Below are 25,753 nucleotides of genomic sequence, written 5' to 3'. Positions count from 1 at the left end.
AGGTTGATAATTAACAAAAGCAGAGAAAAAAAGAAGGTTGAGAATGAAGAAAGTTGGAGCAACTTCAAGTTAAACAATCTTTCTTTTTCTTACTTGCCATTATATTTAAGATGTATCAAGAGGCTGTCAGGAAAAACAACAAAAAAAAAACTTAGGTGAAAAACAATAGATAAAAGTATACCAGCACTGACTGGATAATTGGATTTCTCTGAGAGAGAGATCGGGACCGCCAGCCTGGTGGATCTAGCTATTCAGAAATTAAATTTGCCTCAATCCCAAAACCAAAGTCCCAGAAGTTCAACTTTCCTAATTGTTCTCATTGTCTAGCCAATAGAAACCCTTGGCTTTACTAGGGAAATTTTGAACTAGGCAACTAAAATATGTCTGAAGAGAAGTTAAGAGAAAACAAAAGACCACGTGATTCTTACCACTTCCCTCTGATGTTCACTCTCAGGCTAACCCCACACTAAAGGTCACCACTGTCATACATATCCTCAAAAGGAAAAAATACCACAACATCCCTATTCTGTTCTCCAGTTCCCTCCAGTGCCAAGTACACTGTGCCTCTTCAAGCACTCTGTCACACAGATGGCACACCTCATTTAAATGAGGAATAAATACCCTTCCTAGAAGGAAGGGTATGCTTCCTCAACAGGCTGCAGAAATGGGCTGACAGGGACCTCGTGCAGTTCAATAAAAAGTGCAAAGTCCTGCACCTGGGAAAGGACAACCCCAGGCACATGTTGTGGGCCACCACCAAGAACAGATGTGAGAAGGTATCTCAGGAAGCATGTAGGGTGAGTGGATCCCAAACATAATCTGAGTCCTTAGCCTAGGGACAAAATCTGAACAAATCTAATAGGGAAAAAGAATGCTTTGATTCCCATATTAATGATAAGGCCCAAAGATAATGAAAACCTGCCATTGGCAAATCCTGTGACAATATTTGTCATAGAATTCCTTTCAGTATACCTGTAGTCTGTCTCAGGCTAGTGCTAGCACTGGTGTTAGCTAAGAACAGCCAGAGTTGAAAGCAGTGTATAAAGCAGACAGCCAAGAAAGTGGAGAACAGGCACCAGGAGGTTTCTAACAAAGACCATTTCAGTTATAAGTTCAGACCAATCAGTTATAAACTTCAAAGAAAGAGAAACCAAACCTCACCAACAGCACATCAGTCCTCTTGCTTCTTATGTGAATAAGGCTTGCAGACAAAAACGAAGTGCAGCTAGCTGTCAAATTAAAGAGGGACTGCTTAAAGAAAATGACTTGGAAGTAAGGATAGATTAGTCTATAAGCCTTTGAAAATTTCTATTCAGCCACTCTCTAACCTTCAAACTAAAAATAAGAATTAAAAAAATATCCTGAGTTTTAACTTTGATCTTTTAGAAAAAGCTCTCTGTAGAAGTCTCTGTAGCCAAATTAGCTTTAAAGGTCTGGTTGATTAAAACTTCAACCAAGGTAATACTTGTATTTAATTCTATAGAAGATACCTCGTATCAGCAGGAGCTAGATGACCATTTCCAGTCTACCACAAACAATATCTCAAAATTTATGACACTTAGTACAATTGTAAAGGCATAAGTCTTTATATAGTGAGGCATAATATGAAATTACTTTCTAAATCAAGACATCACCATGCATAGTTTTTACTTAAACTGCACTGCTGAAAATGCTGGCAGCATGCTAGCATATATGAGGAAATGCAGAAAGAAAAATATGTGGCTCTTAAAAAAAAAAAAACAAACAAAAAACAAACAAACAAACAAACAAACAAAAAAAACAAATAAATTAAGATGTTTCATGAAGCCTCTGAAAGATAAACCCATAGACGAGAAGGGTATTTTTTTCTGATCACAGTCAGTCCTGGAGAATATTACTGTAAATGAAATATCTTCCTCCTTCAGAAGCCATTCTTCTCCTGACATAAGCACTGTATGACTTCTGACCTGATACTCCCTGATCAGACTTGTCTCCAACTGTGACAGGTGATGACAATAAATATATAGCAATGGGCACAGAAGGCATTTTAAAATATTAAAAACTTCATAGTTTCATTTTTAAAAGGCTAGCAAAAACAAAACCAAAGGAAAATCAAACAGTGATACAGCAGAAATCTATATATGTGTAAAACACTGTTTTGTTGGTTGTAAGAAAATTAGTTGATGTTAAAAACAAAACAAAACAAAACAAAAACAAACAAAAAAACCCACCTACTTTAGCTGAATACTATCAATTCGGATGCACATATCAGCAACTTAATAATAAGCAAATAATAGGGGACAGGCATGAGCATAAACCCAAAGGATAAAAAGGGTGTTAGATATGCCTCCTACTTCTGAATAAAATACAAAAAACACTGTTGCAGAAGTATCAGCATGCTACCTTTTCCCTTCCCACAAATAATCAGTTAAAAATGACCTGCATAAGATGACAAGAACAGTCTCATCTGTAGGTCCCAGAACTGTATCGAGAAGGCATTTATCTGCACACCAGAGTTCATAAACTGGGGGCAGTTGGACACAGACTGTCACGACAGAGCACCACAAATCTAATCTTGCAGTCTGTAGCCAGAAACACTGCTGAGTGTAGCAGGAAGGGAGTGGGAGGACAGCATCGGCCACCTTTGGTCTGATGTGTTCTCATGCCTTTGGCATTACCACAAACCCACCTGCCAGAAAAAAATAATCCCACCAAAATGTTTCCACCTTGTGCGATGCCTTGTACCTCACACTGCTTTCAGGGACTGGTGGTACATCACAAGGGATTGATGCTGGCACCAATCACTGCCCTGTGGTGCCCTGATCTGGGCCCAAAATGAAAGCGACATCAAGAAAGAGGAACATGCAAAGCTCTGAGAATTGTAACTTGGTGAATTAAGAAAAAATATAAAGGAGGAAATTTTTCCTGAATATAAAAAATTCAAAGCATAAACTAGCCAACTGCAGTGTTAAACATTACAATTCATAGTACTTACAAAAATCTGATGTGAATTATTAATATGACCATTGTGCTATTACTTCCCACCCCAAAGGATATTTCTGTAACATACATTTCTCCTGTGAAGATCTGTGCCACTCAGAATTTTTACTTTTCAAAACAAACAAAAAAAATCCACACTGAGGAATAACTGATTATATATATCATTATGACAAGATTAGCTTGAACATATTAAAAATTATTAAAAAAAAAAAAAAAAGTGAAAACTCCTGAAACACTTCTAACAGACTGGTAATGACCAGTCTCCTTTTAACTCTCTTCAGTTCAGCCAGACATTGAAAACTGTGTGAAGTTATTTAACACGAAAATAAATGCTCAATGTCAACATAAGAACTCTCGTTTCTTCACAGGTCAAATTTGTGCACTGCAGGCTCTGAAATGTACTGGGTTCCAGTGCCAGGAACAGCCAGTTGACAGTAATACCATTTATATTCCTCAATTATCTCCTGATTTCAGTTCCCAATATTTAGACTGAACATATTTCTATGGTCCACTACACAACATATATTCCAAAATCCAAACTGATGAAAAATAATAAAGTTCTATGGCAAAAATGCTTAAAATACTAGTTGCCAATCTTATTTAGTGCTGTACAAAGAAGTAAACCAGTTGTACAAAGGTATCATGTGTTCCAAAGCATGGACACAGTTTGACATTTTTACATCACTGCTCCAAAACATGTAAAGTATTACACAATAAATGAGATAATAAAAAATTTCATTTCTACCCTGCTGAAATCCTTTTAGGATTTTTTTTGGCCCCTAGATGGGAGAAGTATATTTTGAACATGATACAGGTTCAGTATTAAACTTCTGGTGTTGAATACAAAGTTTTATCTTTGGTTAAATTATATTCTTTATATTGTATTATATAATATTTTATATTTATTATATTATATTTATTTATTATATATTATATACATAATATAATATAATATATCATGTATTTATCATATGTTATATTATAATATATATTATACTATATGTATTATATAATAGGATATTATATATTATAAATATATAATAAATATAATGTATCATATATATTATTTATTGTATATTATTTATTTATTAGATAATAATATCTAATAAATAAATAAATATATATATATATATAATATATATTATATGGTGTTTATATATATAATATAATAATATTATATTATTATATTATATTACCTGGTCAAAGAAGAAACCTAGAAACTCTGCTGACAACTTACAAATAGTTCAAAATGGTTGGTTCAAATGCCAAAATATCAAACAAAAAGCCAAAATTAACAGTGATTTTAAACTGTGTTAGGTATCATCTTTTCTATTATAAGCAGTGATGACAAGCTTTAATGTCCAAAACACTGTGGTGGTTCTCTGCTGTAACTGAGTTTTGCTCTATTATGCAAAAACTTAACAGTCTCCCATAATTTTTTGTCTGAATACAGTCAAACACTTTTAAAAATGTTCATCTATGCTTTTACTTTCTGCCATTTTCATTTTTTAGTTGCTTTTTCATAGAGAAAGTAACAGTGTACAATTATAAACATGCAGAGATTCTAAACTAAGCAGAATTCACTACTAACATTCTATTCAAGAGAATATTATTCTTTCAAGTTACTTTAATAGAGCTTGCAAGCTAACTTATTTCCAGATAAAAATTGTTGCAGTGAAACCGATTAAGATGCATTACATTATTTATAGTTCAAAGTTATCTTTGCTTCAGGCAAGGTGTTTGTCCCTTTCATCAGGATTAAGTATTTTTACCAAGTATTTAAAAAAAAAAAAAAAAAAAAAGAGTAGGCCGCTCTCTCAATTTTAATTCAATCCATTACACCTGTAAGTCTGTTTTGGAGAGATTTGCAAGGATTTATTTCATAAAAGATGAGCTTAATGTATATTTCAATGGGAGACAGGATGGGTGGTTGGAGAGATATAGAGAGATGATCCATGTGTATCAGTCTTCTAACAGAAAAAAAAAAAATGTATTAGATGAGAGAAGAAACACACACTGGCTAGAATTTAAGGCTTTTTTAAATCCATCTACTCTTTCCGTACACCTGAAAAGCTATTGAAGCACATCATGAGCTTTTCTTTAGGAGCACATATTATTACTGGCCACCAGTGCACACAGATATTTGTCAACAATTAGCAATATTCACAGTAGTGCAGTTCCTTCAGGAAAGCAACCTTGGTATTGGTTTCCTCAGTTTAAACAAAATTAAATTGACATACCAAAAAATGAAAGTCTTACAGATATTCATAGAAATTCTATATTTTGATGAAATACTAAAAAAACTGCAAAACTTAAAATTCTCAGCTTTTCATATAACATGTAAAATTATGCTATTCTTTTTTTTTTTCTTTCTCTATAATCAATTAAGACTTACAGGTTCTTTATATTTCCTTGTGCTGCAACATTTGTATGTTGATTCTACTATAAAGGATATATATTTATATTTTCAATAATTCCTACATTCTCTGGTTTTTGTTTGTTTGTTTGTTTTACCCCAAAAGAAAAAAAAAATATAAATCCTCTTTCAAGCACAAATGGAGTCCCTGATAACTAAAAAGCAGCCGGTCTAGTGCTTTTCAGAAACCTTTCTAAAAGCACCATCAGAAGAAATGCTTTTCATTCCAAGTATTCTGAATAAATTGATTCAGTTTTGTAAGCACAACCTAACTACCTTGAAATCATTTGGAATAAATAGGTCCATCTTTGGCTTCATAAGATTCATGCTAACAAATTATTGTGCATTGTACCTGTGTTTCTCTAAATATCTAATGAGAGGATAGGTGACTTCGGTTTTATTAGCTGTAAACTAGAAATTGCTGTTCAAAGTTGCCACTGTTCATTGTTTATTTTGCACATCATACACTTACAGTTTTAGCTGAGAAATAAAAAGCAAGTGTTGTGTTGCACAGCATTCTCAGGTGCAGTGCAGAAGTAAAGTAGGTTTGACATAGCCTTCTTGCTTATTTTGTTGTCTTGGTGCAGGCAAGGCATTTCCACTGTTTTCCATCTCCTTACCATACATTTTTGCTTTATTGTGCAGCATTTGTTTACACTTGAATGACACATCAAACACACTAAAACTCTGTCATGTTTTATCAGTGTTTTCCAGCTCATGTCCTGCTTGCACACTGACAAGCTTGACAAACACATTTTTGTTGAATAGAGAATTAATTAGACTCCCAAAATTTCATCAAATTTCTGCAGATGTTTGTATTCTGGATTACCCTTGAGGGACATTTGCACATAAAGCAACAGAAATTATATTTTTCTCTCAAGACTCAACTTGTGTTGTTTAGCAGGTAATAAACAAAAAGGATATCTACTGATCATTTTTGAATTCCACCACTCAGAAAATGTCCTGTTCCTTGGGCAATGATTTTAGACATGATTCAAATACAATGGTGAGGTTAAGGAAAAAAAAGTCATTGTTCTCCCTTTTCAATAGACGACTTATTGGTCATTGGTATCTGAGGAATATAACTCTGACTGAAAACATTACTCAGGAAATTTTTGGATTGAAGATTCAGGTTTGGTCCATCTGTCAAAAGCAGTACCTTGGGAACTCAGAGCAGTTAGTGTTCTATTATTCATGTTGTTACTACCTTTCATACATGGACTCTGTAAAGGATTTCATGCATCATACTGCAGAATATACCCTTCATAAGATGTAACATACTCACCATTGTGTAATGAACTGCTGAAGGTGCCGTGAGCTATTACTAGCATGAAATCCCTATTATTTTCTAGGAAACTGTTTTATTTTCGCATAATTGAGATACTTATTTTTTCAAGTTTTTTTTACAGGTTCCTGTGAAAAACAAAATTTTTTTTCCAAAACTCAACTACAAATTGTTTAACTAGAAACAGAATGGTCCACCAGAATTGACATGGCAGATGACTCCAACTGTGATTTTTTCCTAAATATTTCTATTACTTCAATATCTGATTATTACTACACAAAATACATTGGAGGGGGAAAAAAAAAAAAAGAGAGAGAGAGAGAGATAACAAGAAGTAACTCTGATATTGCTAATTTGTTGATATTATCTCTAAAAACATGGTTTTCTTATAAATTTCATGATCGAATAAGGAAATACTGATGATTTTATATTGGCCATAACTTGAAAAAGTACAGTTTGGCAGGATTTCCCTACAGAGGTTTAGATTTGTGTACTCTCCTTTCAAGATCACCTTCTCTATCTGAAGCATTCTGTAAATAAAATCTTAAAGTATTTCCATTGTTCTTTTCAACCAGACTGTCCAAACTGGATAAAGAATTTTTGAGTTATATAACAAAGCTTTAGTTCTTGAAAAGAATCCGTTCAAATTCTCCAGTCCTCAATGTGAAAACATTATTCTAATAGCAATGATTAAATATCCTATTTCATTCAAGATACTATCACTTACTTGTTAATCATTCAGAAAGAGGGGACACTAACCAGAATGTTCCTCCTCAGGCCAGTCATGAGATAGTGCTTAACTGAAGTTGTAACAGTCTATCATTTACTACTGAGTGATGTATCATCTCAGGTGGTCCATTCTCTGTCCATTCTCAAGATTCTGCCAGATAGCTTTACATAGGTAATAGAGTTTCACTACAAGGACAGATGTGATTTCACTCCCTTGTTTTCACTAGAGCTTACAGGAAGATAGATTTAATAGAAGAGATTTAGATTTAGCAGATTTGTGATGATTGTAGCACATACAGCTGAACAATGAAAAAAATATGGAGGTAAATTGCTCAGTATCTAGACTACAAATACAACAACATCCTATTCAGTGAAAACCTTCTACAAACAAGTAAAATAAAAATCATTAAAACAGAAGTTCATGTGTTGAATAATATTGTAGCAAGAGGAATATCAAAATCATATGTTAACATATAGATAAAAATATTCCCCTTCAAATATCTCTTTCCGTTAAATCTCAGAGCTCTATTATATCTAAATTTTCATCTGTTTATGGCATTATAGTTTGTCCATGCAAAAAAATAAATAAAATAAAATAAAATAAAATACACTGGTTTCAGAAATTCAGCATTCCAGATAAAGTCCCAAAAGATAAAATCAATATAAAACATCCTGCTGTAACAGGATGTCTTTAAGTTATTACAAATAACTTAAAGTTAATACAAATAAGTTAAGTTATTACAAATAACTTACAGTTATTACAAATAACTTAAAGAACAGGGAAAGGCCTGCTTTTATTTAAACAGACTCTAATGAATTTCAAGTAATACACATGAAAAATATATACTATAAGACTCAAATTAAGATGAAGGTATTTTAATTGGTTGTATCTGACAATTTTTTCCAATAAGAAAGTCATCTTTAGCTCTAAATAATGTTGTCAATGCATGCTGAAAGTTAAAACTGAAAACAGTCAGAGAATTCAAGAATCAAGGGCCATGCTTTTCTAGTAACCTTTTCACTAATGGCAAAAATAAGAGAAAAATGTCACCATGCTTCTTCTTGCATTAATAAGGATAATAAAATATAGCTGGGATTAGCATCTGAGAAGCTAATGCACATGTACCAAAATGCTTGATGTAAGTAATGCCTGACCAATTACTGTTTAACTAATGTTCTCAAAATTATGAGAACTCAATATGACATTTAAAGGAAAGAACAAGAACACTTGTCTACTTAATTATCCTAAGCCCAAAAGCATGTCAGTCCTATACTACTACTTTCATTATGGCATTACATAAGCAGTGTCCTAAGAACAGGAGGAATCTTACACTTCAGCAATTCTACTTTCTAAAAAGTTCTTCACACCCTCTCAGCAGCAAAATAATGCACTACCACAGCTTAGAGGTCCACTGCTTTGACATACAATGTTTATTAAAACATTTAGGGTTTTCTGTGTTTTTCTTTTCCCTGACACTACGCCTCAGGATAATTATAGGCTGATAGTACCAGTTGTTGCTACAGATTTCATAATACCTCACTGGAATACATTGTTAAGCCTTCTTGCTTAATTACAACAGTAATCCCAGAGAGAAAAACATTGCTGTCGTAAGGCCAAGACTTCAATTTTCTACCTTGGGAGAAAAATCATGCTAAGTATTTGATTCTACAAGTCTTCCTACCCTATACAGTGCTATGCAGGAATTCTACTTTTATGAATTGTTTTTTACACAAAAACCAGTAACAAGATAAAAGAACACTATATGCAGCAGAAAACTTGATGTTTAGGAATACTTTCAGAAATTACCTACCATAAGTTTGACAATAATCACCAGCTTTGTGTAGAATGTGACAAATTTATTCTCAATGTGTTCTTAAAGTATTTAGTGTTTATTGTTTATTTGTTTTACAGTATTTACAGTATTACACCTTTCATGCTTCTGTAGAGTTAAATAAATAACAATATTTCACTGTTTAATATCTATATTTATATATATTAATAAATTATATATTATTATTATATATTTATATATTATGTAATATATATTTTTATATTATATAAAAATATATAATATAATAATATATTAATATTTTATATATATATCTACACACACACGCACATTATATTTAATATATCTTTTGGCATCTTAGTACTGGGATTGTTCCTTGTTCTGACCAATGAGTTTATCTCCACTACAAGATGAAGCATCAGTAACAGCGTTCCCCTAAAACTCTCTGCTGGCAAAATAAAAGGTAAGGACACTCCAACCTATTTTATTCACACATCATAAAGGACAATGGAAGCCATCCCCCCAAAAAAGGCAGCCATCTTTCTGCAACAACCTTGTGGCTTCTTTTTTTAATGTTATTTTTGGAGAGAGAAGTTTAGTAAGAACACATGCTATAACAAAAGGAACCAAGAGTTCAGATATACTGTATATTCATCCTTGGCAATACTCAAAAAAAAACATCCTCAACAACATTATACAGGTAGACCCACTCGGAGTGGTAGGTTAATTTTGCTGACCTCTATATTTCCATCCAGTCTAAATTACTCTATGATTATAGAAGACATAATTAATATTATTGTTGGCAGAGGCTCTGCTCAGACATTTATCATTCTCAAGTACACTCTAATACTGAGAGAAGTCTTAGTGCTAATTTGCTGAGCATTATTTATTTAACTGGGGCTGCAGGAAAACACAGATTTAGTCAAAGAGCATTCCAGGCCAAAGTACAGTATAATCACTGTTAGAAATAGAATTACTAGTATCATTTCTGCTGAATTTGGTACTTGCTATTGGAAATTCACTTGAACCAGAAGTCATAGTGGTAGGACCAAAATTAAATTTACTTGCTCCCCACACTAAGAGTATACCTTCCTCAAATTTCCAATCTATAACACTGGAAAGAGAGAACTCGGGGGAGAATATCCTTCTAGCCTATTTACTGAGCAGAATACTTTTTGCCAAAGAAAAATTGTGTACATTTTACTACCAAGTTGCTCTGAACAAATTTCTTAACTGAAATAAAAAGCTGAGTTGGCAAAGTCTCTTGTAGACTGAAATACATAAATGAGCATTTGGAAAGGGGGAGGGAGGGTGTGCATATTATTTCACTGGTAATTTTGATTCCAGCAAGTGGTCATCTATATCCCACCTTGTCAAGTTGGAGCACAGCTAATTTCAGCATTTCATAGACAGTATAAATACAAAAAAAAAAGTAGTATTTCCTGTGCTGTTGCCATGATAATAGCTTTCTCAATGCTGTTCACTATAAGCACATGGAATAACTCAGACATTTAAGAATTCAGTACTGTTACATAAAGCTGCATGCTGGAATAGAATGCCTTATTGACAAGGTTTCAGTTGTTCATCTATTCCGTTCATTCTCAGATTTCATCTAAAATCTGCAGGTTATTTGGCATTAAGTAAACCAACAAAACAAAGGAATATACCTATTTGAAATGTTGTTGTATTTTGGGAAAGGAACATGATTATAAGAAATGAAGAAATCAAACTATGAGAACTCATAAATGTTATGAGTTTATCCCCAATTAGTTCAGCCAAAAGAAAAAAAAAAAAAAACTCTAAAAAATAAAAATTCAGAAGAAACACTTTCTCATATATATATATATATAATATGTGTGTGTGTGTGTATTCAATATATTCAGTATCTTTTCAGTAAGCAAAACCAGGCTGACTACAAAGAAAATAAATAAAATAAAAATACAAAAAAATACAACACAACTCTGGGATCTAGTGCAGGAGAAAGCTTTTCTGCAATAATTTCAAAAAATATAAGGAGCTTGAGCTTATCTGTTATTATTCATGTTTCTGCTTTCATTTTAACTACTCTGGAGCTGCTGATGCTGGCACTCTCTACTAGGTTTAAGTATCCTTTCAGCTCAACTCTGCCAAATTAAACTGTCACTTTCTATTTAAAACATCTATAGGAGTAGGTTTTTAATCTTCTGATTTATACTTTGTAATAGGAAGTCAAAGTTTAAATTAGGACAGTATCAGCTTATGAAATAAAGCCTGAGCAGTGCACTGACAACCACCAGTGAAGAAAAGCTTCCTGGCTTGCATCAAAGTGAACAGCAGAGCAGTTTGATTTTCTATCTGCTTAAAAGTTTTATTTTATGAAGACTTGATTTGGTCTCGTGCTCTTATTTAACCTGTATTGCCTATACATTAGAAGATCACACTTGTCATCAAGTACCTGAACTGTGTCTGAGTGTGTATTGACCTTCTACACCTGCAATCTGTCTGCCTTTCAGTGTATTAGCCAGGTATAGTTCAGCTGAATTAGTATTCCCTTATGTGAGGGAATTTTCAGACAAAATTCCTTTCTCAATTTTCACAAGGAGCTAAGGGAAAGCACATTTCACTGTGCTGAAAATTAAACTGAACCAAGTTTATTAATGAAACATTTTTAAAATATAATTTTATCTCCTTTTTATTGAATTCTTAAAAGGAAAATAGGATATATTAATAGTGATATTTCCCTTTAACACCATCTTTCCTCGACTCTTTTTTCCTCCTAAACATTTCTACTATTTCTTCTCCACTGCTAGTACTATTTTCCATCACTATGTTTTCGCCCTTCTTTTCCTCCACCTTTTCTATTCTTCTGACCCTTATTTTTCCATTTGCTGATAGTTATATCCCTTATTTTCTGCTTAGGAGTAACCACAATTTACTTTCTGCTCTCCATTGGCATCAAGGCTGCATAGCCAGTTCCCTCTACAAGGAAGCATAAACTTTGCATGAAGAACTAAATATCCTCAGAAGGACAACATGTAATTGAACCCATTTGCTCAGTTCAGTCAGCGAATGGGATCATTACCTATCAGCTGATTTTCCTTCTCCTACAGCAAAACAATATGTGGCTAAGCACTCGCTGAGAAGAGGATTTGGATGACCAAATCTGAATTAAAACAGTAGAACTGAATGAAAATAGAAAATTCACAAACAATTTGATCATTTTCATATATTATTTTGAAAACTTTGAAATGGGGATCCCAATAAAAGCTTAAATTCCAAGGTTTCCATTTCAGCTCTCAGGCATACCTTCCTATTTACAACAAACATGCTCTCAAAATGCTTGTCCAACTGGTTTAGTTTTTCCACACTTAGATAGTCTTAAATATGTGTTTTCTACTTGTACTTGGTGCAATATTTTCCTGTGTCCATTAAAAGTCCAATTCAAGATCATTAGCAGAGCCTTTTAGTATAACAGTAATTTAAACAAACATTTCTTGAATCAGTACAGTAGTATTTAAAAATATATAATGAACCTCCAGGGTTTGGGTTTTCTTTTTCTCAAGTTCTATACTTAATCTTGTTTACTGTAAAAGTTTAATTTCTCTGCTCCCACACTGGGAAATGAAACATTCTCTTGCAACTGATAGAATATATATCATAATATATATTATGATATATACTACACTGATTATTTACATATACATATGATGGTGCAATACATACGATGAGAAGTTTTTGCATACTGAATGAAAAAATCATTTCATGGGGCAACAGGGCAATTAAGTTAATTAAGGGCAATTAAAACGGATTTACCAACCAAAGTAGTTTTGCAGTGTTTGGAAAAAAAATATTTGAATTTCACAGTTCTCCAAAACTAAAATTAAAAGCCTTTCAAGGAGCTTAAAAAACAGTTGTTTATCCTAGCAGGATAAACATAAAACCTTTGGCTGTATTTTCTTAGATAGCCAATAGGTGAATTTTACCCTGTACACAGTTGTAAAGATTGATCTGTAGGAAATACACTTAAGTTGTCTTTTTGTACACATTAAGTTGTTATCTTATATGTCTTTTATAAGTTACACCAGAAAAACAGGATTTGGAAAGTTATTGCTATTTATATAGAAGTTTATGTAAGGCCTAGAGTGTCTCTTTCTATTTAGAGCCATAAAATATGAAGAGAACTACAGACAGGAGAACTACAAACACAGTAAGACTGTTTTTTTTTGTTGTTTGTTTGTTTGTTTGTTTGTTTTTTAATATATGTATATATACATGTATATAACAGACAATCCATGAACTTCAGGTAAAGGAATATCACAAAAAAACTAAGACTACCATGTATGTTCACAGTCAGTTCACCCCACATTACTATTTGTTACAAACACACTTCCTTACTACAATAAGAAACAGTGGCTAGCAGAAAAAACTTCCACAATACCCTGAAAAAGAGCTTGAATAGAATACTTGACATCCATTCAGGAGGTCAGATTGTTAGTAGACTGAAATTAAGACATACTTTACAAAAGAAAAAGAAAAGAAAAAAAAAAAAAAGAAGTCAATCCTAAAGGGCAAATACAGAAATACAGTCCTAAGTCAAAATAAAAAGCTTTTGCAATATAAACATCAAAATCCAGAAGTTTTGAGATCTGTATTAGCAGTCTTTCAGGGTGATTTGATGGTGTGACACACAATGTAGAATCTACTTATTTGCCAGTATACGTGAAGAAGTAGATAGCATTCTACAAAACAGAAATATGTATATAAACCAGTCTCAATCTCACCAATCCAGTTTAGAGTAGCATAATACTAAAAAACAGTAGCAATGATCCAGGGGACAGGACAATCAATTCTAGAAATTGAACTGACAGTGTCATGGATGACACATATAGCAATCTCTCTCCTAAGATTCAAGGTTCCATGTGGCATTGGACATCCATTTACTGCATTGCCTCCCAAGGGGCTACAGTTCACAGCTTTCATTATTATTCCATTTGCAGCTTTCTATATTAATTTGTTGGTATAGGCTTTACTAGTCATATAATCACTTCCATCACACCCTGGCTCCCACCACTAACATTAACTCAGTGACAGCTGTGTAACAGCATAACGAAGTTCATCTACTTCTCCTTTGCTGTCCAACTCATGTCAGACTAATCTAATCTATTTAAACTGAGCAGATGTAGTCAGGTTTTATTATTCTGGGTGATATGTTTACGTATGCTATACCAGTGACAAAACTAACTGTTCAGACATACACTTATATAAATTTATAACTAAATGCACACAAATACATCATCATCCATCAGCAATGGCTGTTTGGAATTTAAGTGCAAATGACACTGGCAAAGAGAGTATTATCCACATGGTACACATAACAGACAAAGGCAGATGCAAAATGGTAGAATGGCAACAGGGAGGTAAAGTAATACTCAGACTCTACTAATCTTCTGAGAGGTATTTGCTATTGAAATCCACCAAAATAAGTGATTTCAGGGGTGGACCTCCTTACAAGTCTTTTGCCATATTAATATCACCTGCACCGACAAAAATAATAGTCCTGCTAAACCCTACACAAAAGTGACAGCACATATGAGAAATTTATCCCTGCACATGTAAAGCAGAAGGATCACTTAAGAGTAACTTTTTAAAAATAAGATTGTGATCTTCTCTAAAAAGAATTTCAGACAAACTTCCATGATACTATACAAGCAAGTAACAGAAAGAACTCCAAGAAGGAAGTGAACAAGACTTATTTGAAAGAACTATGAAACTACAATACTCTATTTCATGCTTGGCAGGAACTAGGATTATTTATTTTCTCTATTTACACTAAGATTATTGTTCTGAGGTAGAGATGAAGAAAATTTGGCCACAAGATGTACTTCAGACAGGAAAAGTAACCTCAACATGGGAGAAAGATAATTTATTGTTATTCTATAACACAATGCCTCATAAAATAATTATTTACTGCAATCACTAGGACTCTCACCATTAAGTCATTTCTCATGAATTTTGACATCACTTTTAGATAAGTTTAAATTGTCTGTAAGCATAATCTTGTTATGACATCTTCATCTTGTCACTTGAAATTTTACTCCCATGCTTCCTTTACCCTAGGGATCCCTAGTTCACTCTTGATAGATGTTAGACCCTCTGCCTGGCCCAGCATGGAATGATATGCTGGGCCAGAAGTTTTTCACTGGAGCTAAAGATGACAGCTGTCTCAGCCAGAATTGTGTCTCTTTAAAATGGCTGCAAAAAAAAACAAAAAAAACAAAAAAAAAAAAAAAATGAGTTCATTGAGGAGAAAACACAAGCTGACTGTAATAAAGTTAGTACAGAGCACTACTAGGTTTCAAGAGGATAATTGAACTGGTTATAAAGCCTCATCTACAAAGAGTTTAAAAATGACTACTGAAATAGTCATTTTACAGCATGGTGTCCAAAATATTGCCCATTACATTTTTTCATGGTTTCTAAGACTGGATCCCTGCATAATTTGAATAAATGTAAACTATAAGTTAAAGTAAAAAAATATGTGTATATATATATATTGTCATAATGTTCCAATTTAATTCAGGCTTTAGCAGCTGGAAGATTGCTGAATAGATATTCAGCCACAAAGTAAGCAATGACAACCTTTCATACACATGGTATTTTTAAGATCAATACAGAAAGAAACCACCTCTTCCTTGCACCGTTTAGATCTTATACACAGAATGGGAAGTCCTCCAAGTAAACTGAGCACAGTCATAATGCAATGATCTTTTCCAAATCTTTGGAGTCAGAGAGTTCCTGCAGAAGACCAAAAGACTCCTTCTCTTGTATAAAAAGGAAGCCTTAAAAAAAAAATAAAAATTATAGCTGCATACAATTTGAATACCAGCTCTTTAATTTTCCTCTAAAAGCAATTCAAACCTGTACTGCAAAAGAAGAGGTCCAAAGAAGGGGTCCTTCTTAAATTGCAAGACACCCACAAACTGATATAAAAATTGAAACACTAATTTTTGAAAGAGTCTACTTATTTATAAATTAGATCTCATATGCATTTTGAATTTTGCGTATTTATTCTCATTCAATAACTAAAATACCTATCTGAAGTTATACTTTATTCAAAAAGAATTGCCACCTTAGAAAATACCATTCAATCACTTTAAAGGAAACAGATTTCAAAACTACATAACCCAAATTCCCCAGGATTTACTGAAAACATGTTTCTTGCAATACCCCAAACAGCTCATTTCTTCTTTCTTCAGCCTATAAGGAACTATACTTCTGGAAGGAACAGACAGTATTTCGAGGTTTGTAACACAGAAGTCATCTCCCCCACAGAAAAGTGCTAAATCATGTAAAAAAAAAAAAAAAAAATAATAAAAATAAATAAATACCAGCATCCAAGAACATTTTTATCACAGTAAGTTTCTCAGGACTAGTGTCCAGATCACAGACACTCCAGGAAATCAAATAATGTTGGCACTTTTGCTATGGAACTTATCTATAGCATTGCAATTGAGGCTCAATTTGCTTCTTCTCCTGAGAGTAGTACTCTTATTCCAGATGGTAGCCCTGCACATTACTGCCTTCCATTTTTCCATATAGCAGCTCTCACTTCTCATGCAACTTCAAAACATCCTGCCTATTCATGGGTGCATGGCCATGTGCCTGTATAGGGGTTTATGCACATGTGTGTATAAAGTAGTTTCTGTTTTCTGAAAATCTTGACAACTCACACGGCATGAAAAACTTCTCATTTCCTACCTGTCTTTTTGTAGAAGCAGAACTCCCTCACTGCTCTCCACATATATTTGTTAAATATGGAATATTTAGAAATTCCTTCCACACAAACCAAAGCTCCCTTTCCAGTCTCATCTCATTACCAAAACTATAGTGCTAATTTGTGTACTCTCTATTGGCTACACAGAGCAAGTTTCATAAAAATACTACTTTTTTTTTTTAGTGATAAGAGCCAGAAGACCATCTCCTTGGATGGTAGTTCTCTTGGAGTGATCGATTTTAGGTTGATGACCTCTGTGTTGGTCCCTAGTGACCCTCAAGAAGTGGCCATTTGTTACTGTCACCAAAGGAGCACCAGCATTCTCAGGTAGTGGATTCCTGTTGCCTCCATCTCATGTTTCTACTTCAGTACAAACATCTCTCCTGTGTGCGAGAGTATGAGCACTCACACAGCAGGCATAAAAGTCTAATGCTCATGCTGCATCTCTCCAGAACAGGGGAGCATACATCTTTCAGTTGAGCTCAGGTTCATTAGTTACGTGTGTTTGCAGTGTCATTACCACATCAGGCATCTAACATATAGTCTTGTTCCTCTCAGTGAAATTTTCAGAAACTTTGCTTATTAGTAGAAATCATAAGCAATAAGAATACAAGAGACTATAAATACAGCCAATCCTGGTCAAAACAGAAGCTCATTTAATCAGTCTTCTACCAGTGTTAAAATAAGTTTCTAAAAAAAAAATAAATAATAATAATAAATAAATAAAAATAAAAAAAAATACAAGGGCATGGCAAGCATGCAGTGATATTTCTCCAGAGTATTTTCCCAACTGCTAGTAATTCATGATCTAGAGATGCTTAAGCCAAACATGCCCTTTTACATTTAACAGCCCTCAAATGACATCTCTTGGAATGTCTCATTACATTTTGAACCCATAAAAATTCTTGGCATGATCAAAATCCTGTTGCAATAAATTACACAGAATAACTACAGTGTGTGAAGTATCCCTTTTGTTTCAAATCTATGACCTGCTACTTTATTTGAGCTTCTAGTAATCAATTTACTGTTTTTGTTATTTCATAACCCTTTTCTCCCTCTCTTCCCCTGCCCAGTTCTTGCTTTTCCAACCTGAAGAGATTGTCTGAAGCAGTGGCTCTTCACATGCAAGCCACTCCATACTTCTGATCTTCATCTCTCTAAGATCTTAGACGTGCCTTTTGGCAACCTGTCATGGCCATACTCCCTTTTCCTCCTACCACATTAGAAATAGCATTAACGTCCTGGGATGACCAGAGCTGTCAGTTGCTGGTTTTAGAAAGCAAAAAGTCTAGAACTGACTGTAATGAGTGAAATACTTGTTCTCATCACCAGTACAACACAAGGTAAATGACAAAGTCATCACAACTGCACTGTCCTCTCCTCTCTATTGAGCCTCATCCACTGCATTCACTTTGCTCACATGAAAAATTGAGTCCTCCAAAAATTGTATCAATTATGTAGTAGAAATTAAAATGACAGGGAACATCAGAAATTAAGTACTGTGATAACTGTTCCCAGCTACATTTTCCACACTGGAGCAGCACAAATGGGGCAGAAAGTCACCATACGAGTCACACTTTATTAGCTTTAATTATTCAACACTAAGAGGAGTATTTTCATTAGGAGATTTGGAGAACACATTTCCCCCATACAGCCATTTTTCATGAAGGGGGTAATTTAAGATGTAGCTTTTTATTCAGCATATCCAACTGGCTAATTTAAACTGTGCAAATGGGTGAAATTTTAAACACTCCACAGGAAAAGGAAGAAAGTAGCTGCTCTATGTTCTGCAAAGGACCTAACTCTGCCCATCCAGGCAAACACAAGGAAAACAACCCCTCGTGAAAGGCGTCGCAATTTCTGTACAGCAGGGGCACTGCCAGCCACTTCAACAGCAGCAACTGTGAGCATGCACAATGCTGCACTGCAGGTGCCTACAAAACAATCAGGCCTCGGAGAAGTGACTTGCAGCCTGATGCCCAGAACAGACTGAGTGCTAAACACTGGGGGTTTGGTCACAGATTATGGCTGGGTGCTCCAGCATTTTCTTAGTCTAGCTATGTAAATGTTTGTTGTTCATGGACCTGGTTCAACACATATTTAAGAGTTAACAACGGTTTCCCATATTTTTCACTGAATTGAACTGAAACAGAACTTCCATAATCTTCCATAACAATTTACAAATTAAACTATACCCATGCCAATAACTACTGACTGGAGAAGATAAACAAAACAAGGATTTAAACACTAAACCAATTTTAAGTTCCAAAGATTCTGTGGGAGACAATAAAATTAAAAATGTGAAGAAAAGAAAAAAAAAAAAAAAATATATATATATATATATATATATATATATAAAATGGAGAGATTTTAATCTGGATGGGCAGGAGCCAACAGGAAGCATATGTTACTACTGTGGTCATTTTTGCCCCATCTGCAGAAACATAATGGTGGGGATTGGTTCTGTGAAAACACAGGGTAGGAGACATCCAGGACAGCTTTTAATGGACTTCCAAGTAATGTGGAAATGCAAATTGACTTTTGCTTCTTAGTTGGAGACCTGGAAACTCCTCATTAAATACTTTTGGCTTAGACATTCTTATCCTGATGCAGATTGTCCTGATGTTTGATTAACTGTCGCTATGAAAATTATTTTCTTCATGCTCTGCTATCTGTATTCTGAGTAGCCTGTCCCTGATATAGCTTCAAATACAAATTGTTGTGAGTCAGATTCTTCTTTGAATTGTTTTGACTTTTGAAGAAGAAAAATCACTTCTCTTTCCCAGAGCTTCAGAGACTACCACATTAGATTTCAGCTTACTTCTTCCCCTATAATTTACATGTGGTATTTTACTTTTACTAGGAAAAAATAATTAGCTTAAAATGTTTTTTAAGAATATAACTAATATATATATGTATTTAAAATACATTAAGAGTATATAATATCTACATAAGAGAATATACCATCCTAGAAAAATTATCAGATATTTTAACACCACTATGTGGGAATTAAGTTACAATTCTATACAGCCATTTTTTACAAAATGTTTAGTAGCCAAAATTTAGTAGCCCAGTTGCTTAGTGCTCCAGCAAGCCTGTGGTAATTTGTCTCTTTCTGAATTAAAAAAAAAAAATTAAAAAAGGTTAAAAAAAAAAGTAACAATGCAGTTAACAGAGGTACTTATAAAAAAGCATATTTGCAAAGTGTTCCCTTCTGCAAGTAGCTGTGATGAGAATCAATCAAAGGATTGATTTTTTCCATTAAAGGAAAAAAAAAAAAAGAATTCAGAAGTTCGGGGAAAATCAATCATACCATCAAACAAATGTTAATGGGTAATGAGAAGTTTTTCCTAATTTAGTCCATATCTACCTCAACCAAATACTCAAATTCAGAGATTTAGTAACTGTACCCTCCATGAAGTAATTCTACTTTATTGCCCAATCCACGAGGTTCATTATAATAGATATTCCATCATTTTGACATTATCTGTTCACCAGAACAGCTGCCAGTGAAGTATCTGAGGCTGAAGATATGGCCAAAGACTGTTAAAGTTATCTCAATGACATTAGTGACCACCTGAAGTCTCTTACTATTTCTTAACAGTCAGTGAAGATTTTGCCCAGTATATCACTGGTAGGAAAAAAAAAAAAAAAGAAAAAAAATGGATTAATGAGACAAAAAGGTGATTAACTGCATCCTTTGGGAAATATAAGAGTAGAGAAACATGCCAGCTGCTCTGCTTTAAAAAACAATGCTGCTTTAAAGACACAAATTTATGCATGAGTTTTTAGCTCTGCATAACCTCAGTCTCCTGTAGCCCAAGTAATCACACCAGAAACCATGCATTATCATTATATGAACTATTAGCATTTTGTGACAGTATCACTTGCATAGTATTGCTTTTGTAAGAATACAAAAAATATAACAATCACTACTTGTGTTGATTTCTATTTTCTTTGTTGTACAAATTATCCGGTGTTATATAATTGCCTTCTAATCAATACAGGAATCAACTAATTTCTCCAAGCGCATTCCATTATGTAAAAAGCATCTGCTTGCATTCTCATAGATTTATTGTAGGGTTATTGAGAGCATTTTATTTTTTCCTCATCCAAAGTTTTGAGTATCAGGCAAGTTATTATAAAAGTTCAGAAGAGGTGAAAATACAAAGCACCTAAGATTTTTAGGTCAACAAAAATAACAAGCAAGAGCAAAACAAGATTTTCAAAGATGCAGTATTTTCTTCCTAACACAACTGAGAAGCTTGACTGCTTGACCCATAATAAAAATGTAGTATAGTCAAAGTGAGAAGTAATTCTTTCACTTTCTGAAACAAACAACATTATAATCTCTACTTTTCAGATCAGTATGTGCAGCTGTTGTTTCCTTGTAAGTAGTTTCAGACTGTTTCTTCTTGTTACTAAAAATGTCTGACATAGTACTAAAACCCTCAGATTTTATACTTTGAATATTTCTTTTTAATTCAATTTATGAAATTCTCTTTAGCAAATCACCTCAAAGAAAGATCACTATAAATAAAATGTGTGATGTGACAGTTCTAACATGTATCTTAACTAATGGAGTTAAATCTAACTTAATTGCCTGGTAAAAAAATGGGAGGATGTTTACAGAATCATTACTTTATGTATTTTTGATCTGTATGAAGCAATTGCTTCCAAACTTGCAGTCATGGCAAAAGCCGTAAGTATAATCAAAGCTAAACTTGTTGTGGGGGATCACAATGACAGTCTTTTTAAAACAAGAGAGTAAATGTTGGGAAACTAATGTTTTTCATGTGTTCAGTTTTACTGAAACAATCAAGAATCTAAAATTCTTCCACAAAACGGAAAATACTTCTAAGTAAATTTTAGCCATCCAATAGCATCACTTCATATGATCAGGTAACAGCAACGTGTAACACTTCCAATTTGCTGATTTATTTGTGGGTAGAGGAAGACGTGTAAGGTTGCATCATTCTGAAAGGATATAGAATCACAGAATGGTTTGGATTGGAAGGAACCTTAAAGATCACCTAGTTCCAGTTCCAGCCTCCCTGCCATACGCGGGGACACCTCCAGGTTGACCAGGTTGCTCAAAGAACACTTCCAGGGATGGGGCATCCATAGCTTCTCTGGGCAACCTGTGCCAGTGCCTCAACACCCACACAGTCAAGTTCTTCCTTATATTTCCTCCTAATCTAAACCTACCCTCTTGTAGTTCAAAGCCACTAACCCTTATCCTATAACTACTCTTCCTGACAGAGTCCCTCCCCAGCTTTTCTGTAGGCCCCCTTTAGGTATTGGAAGGTTGTTATAAGGTCTCCCCCAGAGGCTTCTCTTCCCCAGGCTGAACAACCCCAGCTCCCTCAGCCTGTCTTCATAGGAGGGGTGCTCCAGTCCTCTGATCATCCTTGTGGCCCTCCTCTGGGCTCACTCTGGGAGTACTAGGATAAGCCATAACTACCAAAAAAACATGGGTACTGTTTTAAAGGTAAAGCTGGGATAGTAATACAGGCAGCCACAAATAAAAAGACAGATCAAGTATGAATATCAGATTAAATCAACACTCATCCTGCTCTTTGACTGTATGAAAATCAGAAGGAACTTGTACTAACAGATGAGCATAGGTTGTTCAAATTTATTATTACATTGTTTGCTTAAAAGGAATCCATTTCTTGTACATTATTTTAAGATACTGATTTAAAGATCAAAGCCGAATTTCCTTAAGTGGTATGTTCTTTATTGCAGCGCTGGATGCACGGGGGATCCATCCGCCTATCGTGCATGTTCGAAGTGACAAACTATCTCGTATTTATACAGCGAAACAATGAATATTCAATTAGCACCTATACATATTCATTACCTAACCCCGCCTACCCTCGCTTCGTATGCTAGTTAGCTTATCAGTCCTTGCACTTGCGCAAAGCCTTCCAAGAATTGTGGGCCAGGGTCTCCAGGATGGGGGCAGTGGTCTTTGGGAGGAAGGCCGTAGGTCTTCCTCGTAGTGCACTTTCTTAATCAGTTGTTTTCCAGGCTGTAAAAATGCTGAGTTGTCTTTCAGTTTAACTGAGGGTCGGCAGATAACAGGATGTCTCAGTTAACAAGACATAACAGACAGTTGACTCAAGTTATCTCAAGTCTCAGCCTGACTGAGTGTTAACGGATAATGGGATGTTTTCAAATAACAAAATGCTTAAACGTAACAGAAGGTCTACAGATAACATGTTGTTTACTTTGTCCTTGCTAACTTTTAGTCACAAGTTCTATTCTATCCTAAAGTAAGTTTATACAATATCAAACCACAAGCTTTATTCTATCCTAAAGTGATTTTATACTATATCAATACAGCCTGCAAACCAAATCCATTAAATGTCTTTCACAATTTTGAGTAATTACCTATCCATCTACGTGCTACATACATGAACTATAATCAGAAAAAAATATGGCTGAATATAACAATTTTTTTTCTCACTCAACTGCTTGGGTTCCTTGTGCCAAACAGAAAAACTGAGGGAAGTATCAGAGTCCCTGTCCTTTTCACAAAGGCACACAGCCACTGAGAAAACAGACTATTTTAGCTCTCTCTGACACTTGCATCATCCAAAAGCATCTGACAAAATAGAGGTATGCAGGGATATCCAGGCTACCTCATTTGATAGCAGAAGCACTACAACTACACTGGCACAGCATTCTGCTTGTACTAGTATGCCCTGCTTTTCATGCCCTGTTTTGTTCAGAAATAGCTTAGTCATCCCCATGTGGCACTGCTTTATGATGCCATTTGTATTCTCTTCAACTCCCTTTAGAGGCTTTCATTGAATCAGCTAATTCATTCCTATGATCACAAATACATTCTTTTCTCTGGTGACTCACAGACCTACAACCTGCTCTGACACATTTTCTTATATTCAATTCAGTATATCAACTTCTTTTTCTGACATCTCCCCAGGGATATGTCTATCAAGGGAAATTTCAAAGGGGTCTAGACTCTTACTGAATTGCAATGGAAAATCAGTACCTCCCTGCATCAGAATTAAAGATGTGGAAATCAAAGCAGCTCTGATTCATCTGTTTTCTGAAAGTTATCATCCAGTAATTCACTAATTGTGAGAACACACTCAAAAGGCTGTACTGGAATTTGGAAGATCATCCTTATAAAAGTACATGTAAATACTAGGCTGTGATGGAGCTAACTCTGAAACAGCACTGATTGGACTATGTGATCTGATATTGACCAAATTAACTACTTTTTTTTCTGTTGAAAGCAAAGGCTGTATTTCAATTTAAAGTAATTTAATAAGAAACATTACAGGAGAATAACACAAGAGAAAAATTATGTTATTCCTTTTAGGGGACTATCCCTTTTAAATTTAAAAACCTAAAGCTTCATGTGGAAATCTAAAAATAATCTTTCTTTTTTTTTGCCCCCTAGTCATGGCTTCAGGACCCATTGATTAACATACCAACATCAGTAACTAATACACACGCACAAGACTGCTATCTAGCTTATTAAAATACACAGGCTCATAGATTAGGAATCTTAATTTGAAACAATTTAACAGGGAAGTCTTGGTATAGCTGCTCTATCTGCATTTCCATATCAATGATGCTTAAGATAGATAGGAAAAAAAGGCCTAATTTTTAATCCTATGTAAATATATATTTTTTTTTTTTGGCAGAAATAGTTTAAGTATTTTGTTAGTGCTGTTCATGAAAATACATAAGCATTTAAGTGCCATCATATGTTAAGCTGTACAACAATTATGCAGAGACACAGCAGAAATTTTGCTAACAATTATACTTTCTCTTTAAAGTAAATGACTTAAATTGGTGTGTCTCATATATCATAGAATCATAGAATCATAGAATATCCTGAGTTGGAAGGGACCCTTAAGGATCATCAAGTCCAACTCTCGACACCGCACGGGTCTACCCAAAAGTTCAGACCATGTGCCTAAGTTCACAGTCCAATCTCTTCTTAAATTCAGACAGGCTCGGTGCAGTGACCACTTCCCTGGGGAGCCTGTTCCAGTGTGCAACCACCCTCTCTGTGAAGAACCCCCTCCTGACGTCCAGCCTAAATTTCCCCTGCCTCAGCTTAACCCCGTTCCCGCGGGTCCTGTCACTAGTGTTAATGGAGAAAAGGTCTCCTGCCTCTTGACAACCCCTTACGAGGAAGTTGTAGACTGCGATGAGGTCTCCCCTCAGCCTCCTCTTCTCCAGGCTGAACAGGCCCAGTGACCTCAGCCGTTCCTCGTACGTCTTCCCCTCCAGGCCTTTCACCATCTTCGTAGCCCTCCTCTGGACACTTTCCAACAGTTTCATGTCCTTTTTATACTGTGGTGCCCAGAACTGCACACAGTACTCGAGGTGAGGCCGCACCAGCGCAGAGTAGAGCGGGACAATCACCTCCCTTGACCTACTAGCGATGCCGTTCTTGATGCACCCCAGGATATGATTGGCCCTCCTGGCTGCCAGGGCACACTGCTGGCTCATATTCAACTTGCTGTCTATCACGACCCCCAGATCCCTCTCTTCTAGGCTGCTCTCCAGCGTCTCATCGCCCAGTCTGTACATGCAGCCAGGGTTTCCCCGTCCCAGGTGCAGGACCCGGCACTTGCTCTTATTGAACTTCATGCGGTTGGTGATCGCCCAGCTCTCCAACCTGTCCAGATCCCTCTGCAAGGCCTTTACGCCCTCATTTGAGTCCACAACTCCTCCAAGTTTGGTGTCATCAGCAAACTTGCTCAAAATACCCTCTATTCCTACATCCAGATCATTTATAAAAATATTGAAAAGTA

Source organism: Aythya marila, assembly GCF_965140915.1.
Source record: "Aythya marila genome assembly, chromosome: 4".
Classification (NCBI taxonomy): domain Eukaryota; kingdom Metazoa; phylum Chordata; class Aves; order Anseriformes; family Anatidae; genus Aythya; species Aythya marila.
Note: the sequence above shows the minus strand (reverse complement) of the source record.